The 11,368-nt window shown below is 43.9% G+C and overlaps 1 long non-coding RNA gene across 1 annotated transcript in view; it reads left to right on the forward strand.

Moving 5' to 3' along the window:
• The window catches only part of LOC140690915 (uncharacterized), a 123,093-nt gene extending 116,183 nt beyond the window's left edge, over positions 1-6,910 (forward strand). Inside the window, exon 4 of the long non-coding RNA XR_012066269.1 lies at positions 6,660-6,910. This is a non-coding gene — a long non-coding RNA (uncharacterized lncRNA). The remainder of the gene's footprint in view (positions 1-6,659) is intronic.
• The last annotated feature ends 4,458 nt before the right edge of the window (positions 6,911-11,368 follow it).

Below are 11,368 nucleotides of genomic sequence, written 5' to 3' on the forward strand. Positions count from 1 at the left end.
TCGGTTCATTGAGTGGCCCCGGAATGTCAGGGCCAGTATAGCTGTTCTTTCCTCAGCCTTTCCTGCACGCTTGTTATGTTAGGATCATGTGATAGCTGCTTCAGTTTCAGACACCTCGTATATGTTCAAGACAGAAAGAAGACAGGTAGGGGAAAAGGCAAAGGCACCAAACCAGCTGCTCTGTCACCTCTTACCAGAAAAGCAGATGCTTTTTCAGGACTGCCCCTCAGCTGATTTTGCTTACCTTTGTTGGCTGTACCTGGGTCACATGACCATCCTTAGCTGTCAGAGGGGCTGGGAAGAGGGACAAGACTGCCATGATCCACTTAGAGCAATCATGATCCGTTGCCTGGAATTGGCCTTAACTTTTCTAAATAAAATGTGGTTATGTTATCAAGAAGAAAGAGGAATAGATATTACTGAGGCAATTAACAGTGTCTACCTTTGTCCTTTTTCTTTACAATGTGAGAATAGCGGTCTGGAAAAACTGATTTCTATTTTTTTTAAATATCTTAAGAGCCTTGAACTATGCTTACAGCTACTTAGAAAATGTTTCAGTGAATTCATGACAGAGTGTATTTCAGCTAAATTATAGCAGTCTCATTTTCTGTTAATATAGTTTGGTTTGGGGCCAGGATTTTTATGAAAACACATCTTAATTTGAAGGTATGGTTCTAATACTGAGGATTTGGGCTAACAGCAGGTCAGCAAAGGGCACATCTCATTTGCACAGAGCATTGGAGTCTGTGTTGTCCCTTGGTTGAGTCTTTTGTTGCTTTTCGGTTTGGTGAGGAGAGTCCTAGCCTACCAGCCCTAGAACGAGTCTTTGTTAATGATGATCAGTTGGCAGACTTCTTGAACGCTTGCCATCTGCTGGTACCCTTCCAGGGATTTAAAATTATCAACTCATCTGATGCTTATGAGGAACCCATGAGGTGGATACTATTAGAATCCTTAATTTATACGGGTGGAAATTGAGATCCCAGAGAAGTTTAGTAGCCCACCTACGTTCATACATATTGTAAGTGGGGGAGCTTGGATTTAACTCTAGCCTGTCTGGTTCCAGAGCACACGCTCATATCCCGTGGGCAAAGTGGCCTGTCTAGTAATAATAGGTATCCTTGATTGACAGTCTATTTATGCAAAACTAACACCCATCATGTAACATGTATTTACATAAACCTGTTACATGCATTTTCTCATTTAACTTTTCACAGCAGCCCTATGAGATTACTACAGAAAGCAAAGAAACAAAAGCACAGAGAGGTTGAGTGACTTGGCCCTGGATTGCAGAGCTTATGTAGGGTGAATTCAAGGATTATCTGGGCTCCAAGCTCAGGATCTTTCCTTGTGTCCTTCTGTATCTCTTGAGATCCATTCTTTTTAAGCCCCTCACTTTAGAGATGAGATTAAACAGAAACAGGATGCAGAAATTCTCAGTGAGGGTGATTAGATGTTAGGAAATCTGGAAATCTGTGAGGGAAGGTTCTTTCTTTTTTTTTGTGTATATTGGTCTTGATACATGCACAGACTCTATAACCCCCCAACTACAGTAACTTAAACAAGGTAGAAACTTGTTTCTCTCTCATGTAACTGGCCAAGTTCATTGGTTTGAAACTGGCTTTCACTTATAGATTCAAGGTGGTGGTTCTGATTTTTGAAATTTCCTAGCCAGCAGAAAGGAGAAAGAAAATGTAGAGGGAAAACAGCTTGTTTTTAGGGTAAGAATACAGTAGTTAAATATGCTATGCAGTTTCTCTTACTTGCATCTCAGTGGTCAGAATGTGGTCACGTGGCACCTAGCTGCAAGGCAGGCTGGGAAATGTCTACGTGGGTGGCCATATACTCTGGGCAAGGATGGACATCAGGAGCTAATTGGCAGCCTGTGCGATGTCACAGCTGAGGAATTGCAGGCTCAGAAGGGTAAACATTTGCCCGATGCCATATAGGTAGTGGCAGACATGGAACATACACATTTTCAGGAGGACTAAATGTGGAGAAGTGTCACAATGTGGGGAAATAGCTTAGCAGGCCAGATAGTAGTACAGGGAAAACACACTGCGAAGCCCTGAGTGGCAAAAACAGGCCACAGTCAAAGAATCAGGTACCTGGAAGAGCCAGTCTTAGAGGTCAGTAGCGTGGATAGCTGGGTGCTCGTGAATGCGTGCATATGAGTTGGTGTTGTGATCTGAAGCAATTACAGAATGCAGGGCTTTAGGATTGCATAACTCTAGGAAGCATCATTTCCAAGCAGGGCAGCGGAAGTGGTGTCCCCTGGAGTTATGCAACATGTTGGCTCTGCCAAGAAGGCTCTTCTTTTATTGCCCTGTTGTAGGTTGGATTCCTCGGGGAAGCAGATTTTGAGATGGGGACTGGCTTGTAGAACGTTTATTAGGGAGAACCTTTGGAATCAGTACTTAGTGGGGAAGGGAAGGATACAAGATTGAAAAGAGGAGGAAATTGAGCTGTAATGTCTCAACAGAAACTTCAGCCAGTCTTAGGGGGAGTTTTGAAGATGGAATGATCTTCCGAACTTGTCCTGCATACCCTCTGCTAATCAGTAATTGGGTGCAGGCTGCCCAGGGAAGGGGGCATGACCTTGGATGAGGTATCACTCTTCAGATGAAAATGTAAGTACTCACCGCAAAAGGGCTCTTTTAAAGGAGTACTTCAGCAGTTGAGACAATGCATCCTTCATTTCTGAAGGGGGAACTTGGCAGTACTTTCTGGCATCCACCACACCCCTCGATCAACACACTGCCTACTATTCGTCCATCACAGAGTCTGTATCTTGAAGACTTTGTGCTCTCCAAGAGCTCCCTCTTTCAAATCTCACGTATCCTTGAATTGGTGGGGGGGGGGGGATCTTGACCTTAGATTTTATCAGTTAATTAATAGTTGGTTGAATTATCAGTTATCCCCTCTTAGGGGTCTGTTGCTAGCGTCAGAGAACACTGATGGGACATATGACACCAAAGCTGGATGGGATAAGTGACAGGAGGTCTACCACCAAGCAGAAGAAGCTGAGGAGACAAAGCCAACTTCCCCTTTTCCACATCTCACTCAAAGAGGATTCTTCCTGGGGTAGGAATGAGGGGGAGAATGCAGCTCTGGGGGGTTCTAAAGTCAGACTTTGCCGACTCACAGTTCTGCCCAAGGCCAACCCTACCTTAGATGTTCCCTCTTCCTTTTGTTTAAATTTCTAATTTTCTGTTTACCAGGAGGGCCGACTGTTCAGATGAATGAAAGATCGCAATTTGATCTGATTCAGAGTTTGATTTTTTTCTCCCTCCCTCAGCATAACAGCTCATGCATCTGAGGGCTGCGGCTAAAAAGTGATTTTTAAAGACTTCTCATTGGCAAAGAAATCAATGGAAAGAATTCTCCCTTTTTTTTCCTCCTCTGTATTCTGCATTTATTTTTTTCTTTCCTCTCCAGTCTCCTGCTAGGAAAGTTTTGTCTGAGGCCATCTAACTTGCTTTGTCAGAAAGTTGCCTTGTTAAGGACGGCGGTCCTGCTGGGTGAGCTGAGGAGGTGGTGAGATTTCCCTATGGTCTTGGCAATTAGCTCAGCTCGAGGAAGAGGTGGAATCAAAGCATTTCATCAGGAAGATGGAATCCGAAGGCAAAGTCATCTTTCCAAGACAGGGTGATGGCTAAATTACCTCCATGGCAGCCTCCAAGGAACAAGCCTCTGGAGGGGGTAGTATTAATTAGAGGGACAGGTCAGAGAGGGATGACCTTCCAAAAAGATATAGAAGAAAGAGCTCAGGCTCCACTCTGTCACTCAGTAGCTGTGCTATCTTGGGTAACTTGGTTCACCTCTCTGAGCCTCAGTTTTCTTATCTGTGAAATGGGTGAATACAGTTTAGTGAGTTAAAGCAGTGAGGTGGCTGGCAAGGAACACAGGCCAGCATAAATAAAAGGGACTTTTATTTAAAAATTGTGGTAAGAACTTACCACTTAACATGAGAACTACTCTTAAATTTTTAAGTGCACTCTGCAGTATTGTTAACTCTAGGCACAGTCGTTTGTACAGCAGATCTCTAGAACTTGCTCATCTTGTATAACTGAAACTTTAGCTCCATTGAAAAGCAACTTTTCATTTATCCCTCCCCCAGCCACCGGCAGCCACTATTCACCTCTGTTTCTATGAGTTTGACTATTTTCATATCTCATGCAAACAAAATTGTGCAGTATTTCTGTGATCGGCCTATTTCACATAACACACTGTTCTCCAGGGCATCCATGTTTTTGCATATGACAGGATTTCCTTCTTTTAAAAGGGTGAATAATACTTCAGTGTACGTATATAGCACGCTTTCTTTATCCATAACAAAAACAAAAGCAAAAAAACCTGATTGAAAAATGGGCGGAGGATCTGAACAGATGTTTCTCCGAAAGAAAATATACAAGTGGCCAACCAGCATATGAAAAGATTCTCAAACTCATTAATCATCAGGGGAATGAAAATCAAAACCACAGTGAGATATAACCTTACACCTGTCAGGATGGCTGTTAGCATAAAGACAAGAGGTAACAGGTGTTGATGAGGATTTGGAGAAAAGGGAACCTTTGTGTACTATTGGTGGGAGTGTACAATGGTGCAGCCACTATGGAAAAACAGTATGAAGATTCCTCAAAGAATTAAAAATAGAACTACCATATGACCCAGCCGTCCCACTTAAGGGAATAAAAGGGGATTAATCATGAAGTCCCTGAAACTGGAATGGAAAGTTCTCAGAATCTGAAATGGTTCCAATGAATGTTTTCTCCATCCTTTTGTAACTCGTTGTCTCTATTTTGGGGCTGCTCCGCTTTCCTTTCTTGAGACTAGCTCGTCTGTAAATCATAGTTTCTAGTCATCAAAATAATATTTTGCAGAAAATTTTTAAGGCAGCATCATGCCTACTCTGCTTCATGAACTTTCAGTTTCCATTCCCAAGAACAGATGCTGCCTTCTAGTTCTTATTCATGGTCCAGAGAGAGAGAGAGAGAGAGAGAGAATCTGACGGATTTAGCTTATCTTTATGCACTGGGGCTCTGGATTGATTGTGTTTAGGTCAGGTGACTAAACCCGAGCCAGTCAGCTGTCCATGGAAGGGTAGACTCCCATCATATCACTTCAAATCTGATTGCCTAAGATTGCCCAGTCATGCTGGTGGGAATGCAGTTTGGTGCAGCCATTATGGTAAACAGTATGGAAATTCCTCAAGAAACTAAAGATAGACTCACCATATGATCCAGCCATCGCACTTCTGGGTATATATCTGGAGGGGACTCTAATTTGAAAAGATACATGCACCCCAATGTTCACAGCAGCACTATTTACAATAGCCAAGACATGGAAACAACCTATATGTCCATCGACAGATGACTGGATAAAGACGCTGTGGTATATATACGTGTGTGTGTGTGTGTGTGTGTGTGTGTGTGTGTGTATGAATACTACTCAGCCATAAAAAAGAATAAAATAATGCCATTTGCAGCAACATGGATGGACCTAGAGATCATCATTCTAAGTTAAGTAAATCAGAAAGAGAAAGAAAAATGCCATATGGTATCAGTCATATGTGGAATCTTTAAAAAAAAAAGGACACTATGAACTCATCTACAAAACAGAAACAGATTCACATAGTAAACAATCTATGGTACTGGGGAAAGGGGGTGGGAAGGGATAAATTTGGGAGTTTGAGATTTATAAATGGTAGCCACTATATAAAAACAGATTTTTTAAAAAGTTTCTTCTGTATACACAGGGAGCTATGTTCAATATCTTGTAATAACCTTTAATGAAAAAAAATATGAAAGCAAATATATGTATGTATATGCATGACTGAGACATTGTGCTGTACACCAGAAATTAACACATTATAATTGGCTGTACTTCAATTTAAAAAGAAAAAAAATGATTGCCCTGTCAGAAAGGACTGGGGCCGGGCATGGCTGACTATATAGGCCTGGACGTGCATATTAGCTAGTCCTTCTTAGTGAATAAATACTTTATTAAAAATTTTTAGGGTCCAGGGCAGTGCAGTAATGGGGAAGGAACACTGCCTTGGAATTAGGAGATGCTTACAAGTCGTGACTCCACTGGATCTTGATCTTAAGTTTACTTTCCTAACCTTCCGTTTTACATTCTCAAGTTAGGAATTAAACCTGAGCACAGTATCTGGGACACTGTCCTGTGTTGCCCCCACCCACCCCTCCCAGAACTTCCTCCTGCAAATGACCAGATAAAACTTACTCAAAGCTGTCCAGACCAGCAGATTCACACAGATAATCCAAACCAACTAGGAAGCAGACCTGAGGTCAGTTCAGTGTCTTACGGGGGCTCCTAGCTTGGCTTTCTTTAGCTCTAACCTGATTAAAGCTGTTTGGGAGAGAGAACTAACTTAGGTGGAGCACTTTCCTTGGAGAGTAGAAGTTAAGGGAAAAGAAAGTAGCCAAGTATGGCAGATAGTGTTTTCCAAGGGTGGCCACAAGGATATCTCCCATCCTCCATGCTTTCCCAGCCATCAGGAGTCTGTATCATCCCCTCTTGGACCTGGGTGGGCCTTTGTGACCACCTGAGCTATGGAATATCGATGGAAGTGGTGCCCTGTGACCTCCCAGGCTGGTTTATAAAAATGGCTGTGCATTTCCCTCTTGTTCTCTTAGGACATTTACTCCTGGGACACAGGCACCATGCTGTGAGGAAGCCCAGGCAGCCTGTGGAGAGGAACCAAGCTCCCCAGTGCATAGCCTTCTGGCTGGGTTCCCAGCCTAAAACCAGCATCAACTTGTGGGCCAAGTAAATGACCATCCTGAAAGTGGACCGTCCGACGCCCAGTTGAGTTGCCTCACCTGATGCTTCTTGGAGCAGGGAACAGTCATCTCTGCCAGCCCTGCCCAAATTGTGGATTTGTGAGCAAAATAAACGATTGTGTTTGTTTTAGGCCACTAAGTTTGGGACGTTTTGTTGGGCAGCAATAGATAGGAGATACAGCATTGAATAAACACTCTCATGAACTTTCCTAGTTTTGCGCGTAAATAAGGAGTGAGGAGGGTTAAAGACCAAATAGAGAGAAGAGGGCTGGAAATGGGTGAGGAGAGTTCATGGGCTGCAAAGGAAGGGTATGCCCCAGTCCTAATAATTTCCATTTATTGAACATCTGCTGTGCACCAGACCCTGACCTGAGGGCTTAAATCTAATCACTTATGCCCACCCCTGGGAGGTGGGAACTATTGCTATCACCGTCTGACAGCTGAGGAAACTGACACCAGAGAGCTTGTCTCTCACCTAGGGTCACAAAGCAAGTATGGTGTAGCGCTTGCACTTGAACCCGGGTCTGTGTTCTTGACCGCTGCTTGATGCCGGACTGAATTCCTTTTTGACTCAGAGGAATGTTCTTAACAGATGTGTGACCATTCAGTCAGGAAATGTTTGAGTCCCCACTGTGATTCATTATGCATTTAATAGTTACTTCTAATATATATTTAGTGCTTACCACATGTCAGGCACTATTCTAAGCACTTCAGTTACATATTTCATTTAATCCCCACAATTACCCTCATTTTTCAGATAAGGGACCTGAGGCTCTGAGAGGTCAAACCACTTGCTCAAGGTCACATAGGTAGTAAATGGCAGTGCTGAGTCTGACTCCAGATCCCTACCTGTTAACCACCTCTGCTTCCTCATTTTATGAGTGAAAATGGGAAGGAGACGGAAGGAACAGGGGGAGGCAGAGAGAAGGTTGGAAATGGGAGGGAAGGGGGTAAACCTCAAGTTTTTTCCAGAGGAGGGAAAGAGGGGAGAGACGTAGCAGGTGGGTTTTGTTGATGCCCGAATTGGTTATTTCCCAATGGGGACATCCTCAGTGGGGGAGGGGTGCACACGTTGTTGAGCCTTTGTGATGAAGACACCAAGTCTGGGCATGGAGGGTGGGGGACGCTGCCTCCCGCAGGGCTATTCTTCTTCCAGTTATGTCTTAGAAATACAGAGAGTGAAGGAGGAGAGAGTGTTGGAGTGAAATACTGTATAATTCATTTGTCTTCTTTACTGGAGAAATCTCCCTATAATTTATCAGTAGGGAAGGATTAAGTGAGTTTTGTAATTCTTTTTATGTGCCCTTAAGAGGCAGGTTCTCCTTTGCCGCTGGGGGCTTTTTCATCATTCCCTGAACCACAAGTGGGGATCATGCTTTAGAAAAAGGAGAGGCATTCTAAGAAAAACATGCAAGATTTTTCTCCACCAAAAGCTGCATGCCCAAGTGCGAAGAGAAGGCAAAAATATGACCCAGAATGTAAATTTCTTTCTCTCTACCCAATAGAGTGAGCAGGAACACACACACACAAAATGAACACTGTGTATAGCCACACACATAATCCCACATACACAGTCACACACGCATGCACACACACAAATGCACACACATTGTCATGCACACAGACAGATGCACACACACACCACTGTGATTCCCTGAACACTGGGTTTTTAGATGTCTCCACTTCTAAAATTCTATCCAGTTCCTTCCTGGCCCTGAGGTTAGTCTGCCTGGGTTCAAATTCTGTTTCTGCCCCCTTGCTGGCTTGACCTCTCTGTGCCTCAGTTTCCTCATGTAGAAGATGGACATCATGATATGTCTAATAATTCACAGAGTTGCTGTGAAGATGAAGTGCATTATTGCACATGTGGTGCTTAGGAAAGCGTCTGGTGCACAGTGGCTCTCCATACATGTTAGTGATTATTGCTGCTGTGACTTGGGAAAATGTCACAGTGATCGTCATCATATGTCACCATCAGAACCTCGCTTTTGTTGAGCCCTGGTGTGCTAGGCCCTGTGCCAAGGGGAATACTTGTGTCATCTCCTTTAATACTCAAAATAGCTACATGGAGTGGACACTGTTATTTTGCTACAGAAGGGAACTGAGTTCTAGAAAGGTTCAATAACTTGCCCGAGGTCACTCCCCTGGTAAGTGGATAAACGGGGACTTGAACCTAGATATGTTTTATTCCAAGCCCTAGGTTTTCACAGCATGCGATCTCAGCCATGGGCCACTTAGTACGGGAAAATTCTCTGCTAGGTTACAAGAGCCTGAGGGACGGTACCTGTCTTATTCATTGCTGTTTCTCAGTGCATAGAATGGGACCCAACTCCAGGAAATTGACTTCCCTTTGAAAGAAAAATGAGTTCATTCACCTTCCAGTGCTGCAAAAATTAAATAGGATAATGTCCGTGAAAGAGCTTGGCACATATCAGGGGCTCAGTAAACGGCAACATGAGGATTTTTGTTGGATTAAAGAACAAAGGATGACTCAATGCCCCAAATCTTCAGGGGCTGGGAAAACAACAATGCCATCAGTGGAACAAGGAAGGCAAATTGGGCTGCTCTAAGGTAGCACATAAAAGCTGGTTTGATAAACGTAGAGCATGAGGTACCAGCCACCTGCCGTGGAATGACTTAGCAGGCAGTTGGGAATGGAGAGATGAAAGGGTCATGACAAAAGAAGTGACCCTCCTTAAAGTTGACAGGAGATCCTTGGATGCTATGCAGCCCCTAAATTGGCCCCAGTGATCCCCACCTCCTGGCATTTATGCCTTTGTGTAATCCCCTCCATTTGTGTGTGGATGGGACTTTGACTTGATTCTAATGCATAGAATATAGCAGAAGTGATGGGATGTCACTCTGAGATTAGGTTATAAAAGGACTGTGGCTTCCATCTTGGGTGCATTCTCTGGGACCACTCACTTTTGGGGAAGCCAGCTGCTGTGTTATGGTGCAGCCTGTGGAGAAGCATGTGGGTGAGCTCGGAAGTGGATTCTCCCCCAAGTCATGGCTTGAGATGACTGCAGTCCTGGTTAATATCTTGATTGCAGCCTCTTGAAAGACCTTGAACCAGAAACACCTGCTTAAGCCATTCCTGGATTCCTGATTGGCAGGAACTAAGATAACAAATGTTTATTGTTTTTAGCTGCTAAGTTTTGGGGTCCTTTGTTATGCAGGAGTAGATAAGGAGTACACCTGGGAATGGTGGTGATCAGGAGGGACAAGATGTAGAGGGGAGTCTGAAGTCAGAGCCTGGGGACATGTCCCCATTGTAGATGTAGGAAGAGGCAGAGGAAATGAAGAGGAGAGGGAGAATGGACTTACCAGTTGGTTGTTGGGGCCCAGAAGAAAACAGACCAGACCATCAGGGACAGGAGGAAGTGGATCAGTCATACTACATACAGCAGATTTATCTGGACTGAAAAATGTAGGTTCACAGAGTAGGCTAATAATTTTGTGCCCTTCAAACGAATGTTCTTTAAATATTTGCTTGGCATTAAGTTGGAGGAGGGCCTGAGCACCTCATGGGGCAAAAGCCTCTCCTCTACTGACCCAAGCAATTATCTCTGGCTCCGGGCTTGCATTCCATCATCAGCCAAACAGCAGCCCTGCAGTTAAAGAGACCAACCCTCCCCCTTTTTGTGGTAGCTCACAGCAGAAAAAAAAATGTGACAATGAATATATGTATATTCATGTATAACTGAAAAATTGTTCTCTACACTGGAATTTGACACAACATTGTGAAAGGACTATAACTCAATAAAAAAATGTTAAAAAAAAAAAAGACCAACCCTCAGAGGTGGGCAGCTGGAGAGCGTTTGTTGCTACGCAGGCATGGCTCCTGGGGAGCTCTCCTAGCCCTTCACTGAGTAACTGATCAAAGTTTACTTTCTAACTGCCCTTTCTAACTCCTGAGAGGAGTTCTGATAAACACAGTTTTCTTCATGTTGTTATATTTCTAGTGATCTTTCAGAGTGCCAAATAGAGTGGAGCCCTGGGCAGCTGCCTGGCTACTGTGCCAATCAATCAGGTCCAGGAGGAGGGAGCCTGGGGAGAAGCCATTCGATTGGTTAGTGCTGATAACCCTGGGCAGAGCTGTTTCAGTGGGGAGGCAGGGGAGGATGCTAGATTAAGTCAAGAGTAAATGTGTACTGAGGATGTGGAATCGGTGAGTGTGAAGAGGTGCTTTTGAGAAGTTTGATAGATTGAGAGAACAGGGTGAAGAAAAACGGCCCTCATTTTTCTTTAATTATAGGGAAGGTCTGAAATGTTGCTAAGCAATGGGAAAGCATCCATTAGACAGGGAGACTTCTATGGTGTTAAAGAGAAGGAGCCATTGAGGGGTAAAGAATGTCAAGAGGACACAGGAGTGAGAAGGACACAGTGGCTGAGAGCTTGGGCTTTGGAGTTGGACATACTTGGATTTGAACCCTTTCCCAGAAGGAAGCGACTTGCTCCATGTAACACCTCTTTCTAGCTGTGTGTCCTTGGGCAAGTTGCTCAACCTTTCTGGGCTGTTTTTGTCAACTTTAAAATGGGTATAACAATGTCTGTCTCAC

Source organism: Vicugna pacos, chromosome 32 (genome assembly GCF_048564905.1).
Source record: "Vicugna pacos chromosome 32, VicPac4, whole genome shotgun sequence".
NCBI lineage: Eukaryota > Metazoa > Chordata > Mammalia > Artiodactyla > Camelidae > Vicugna > Vicugna pacos.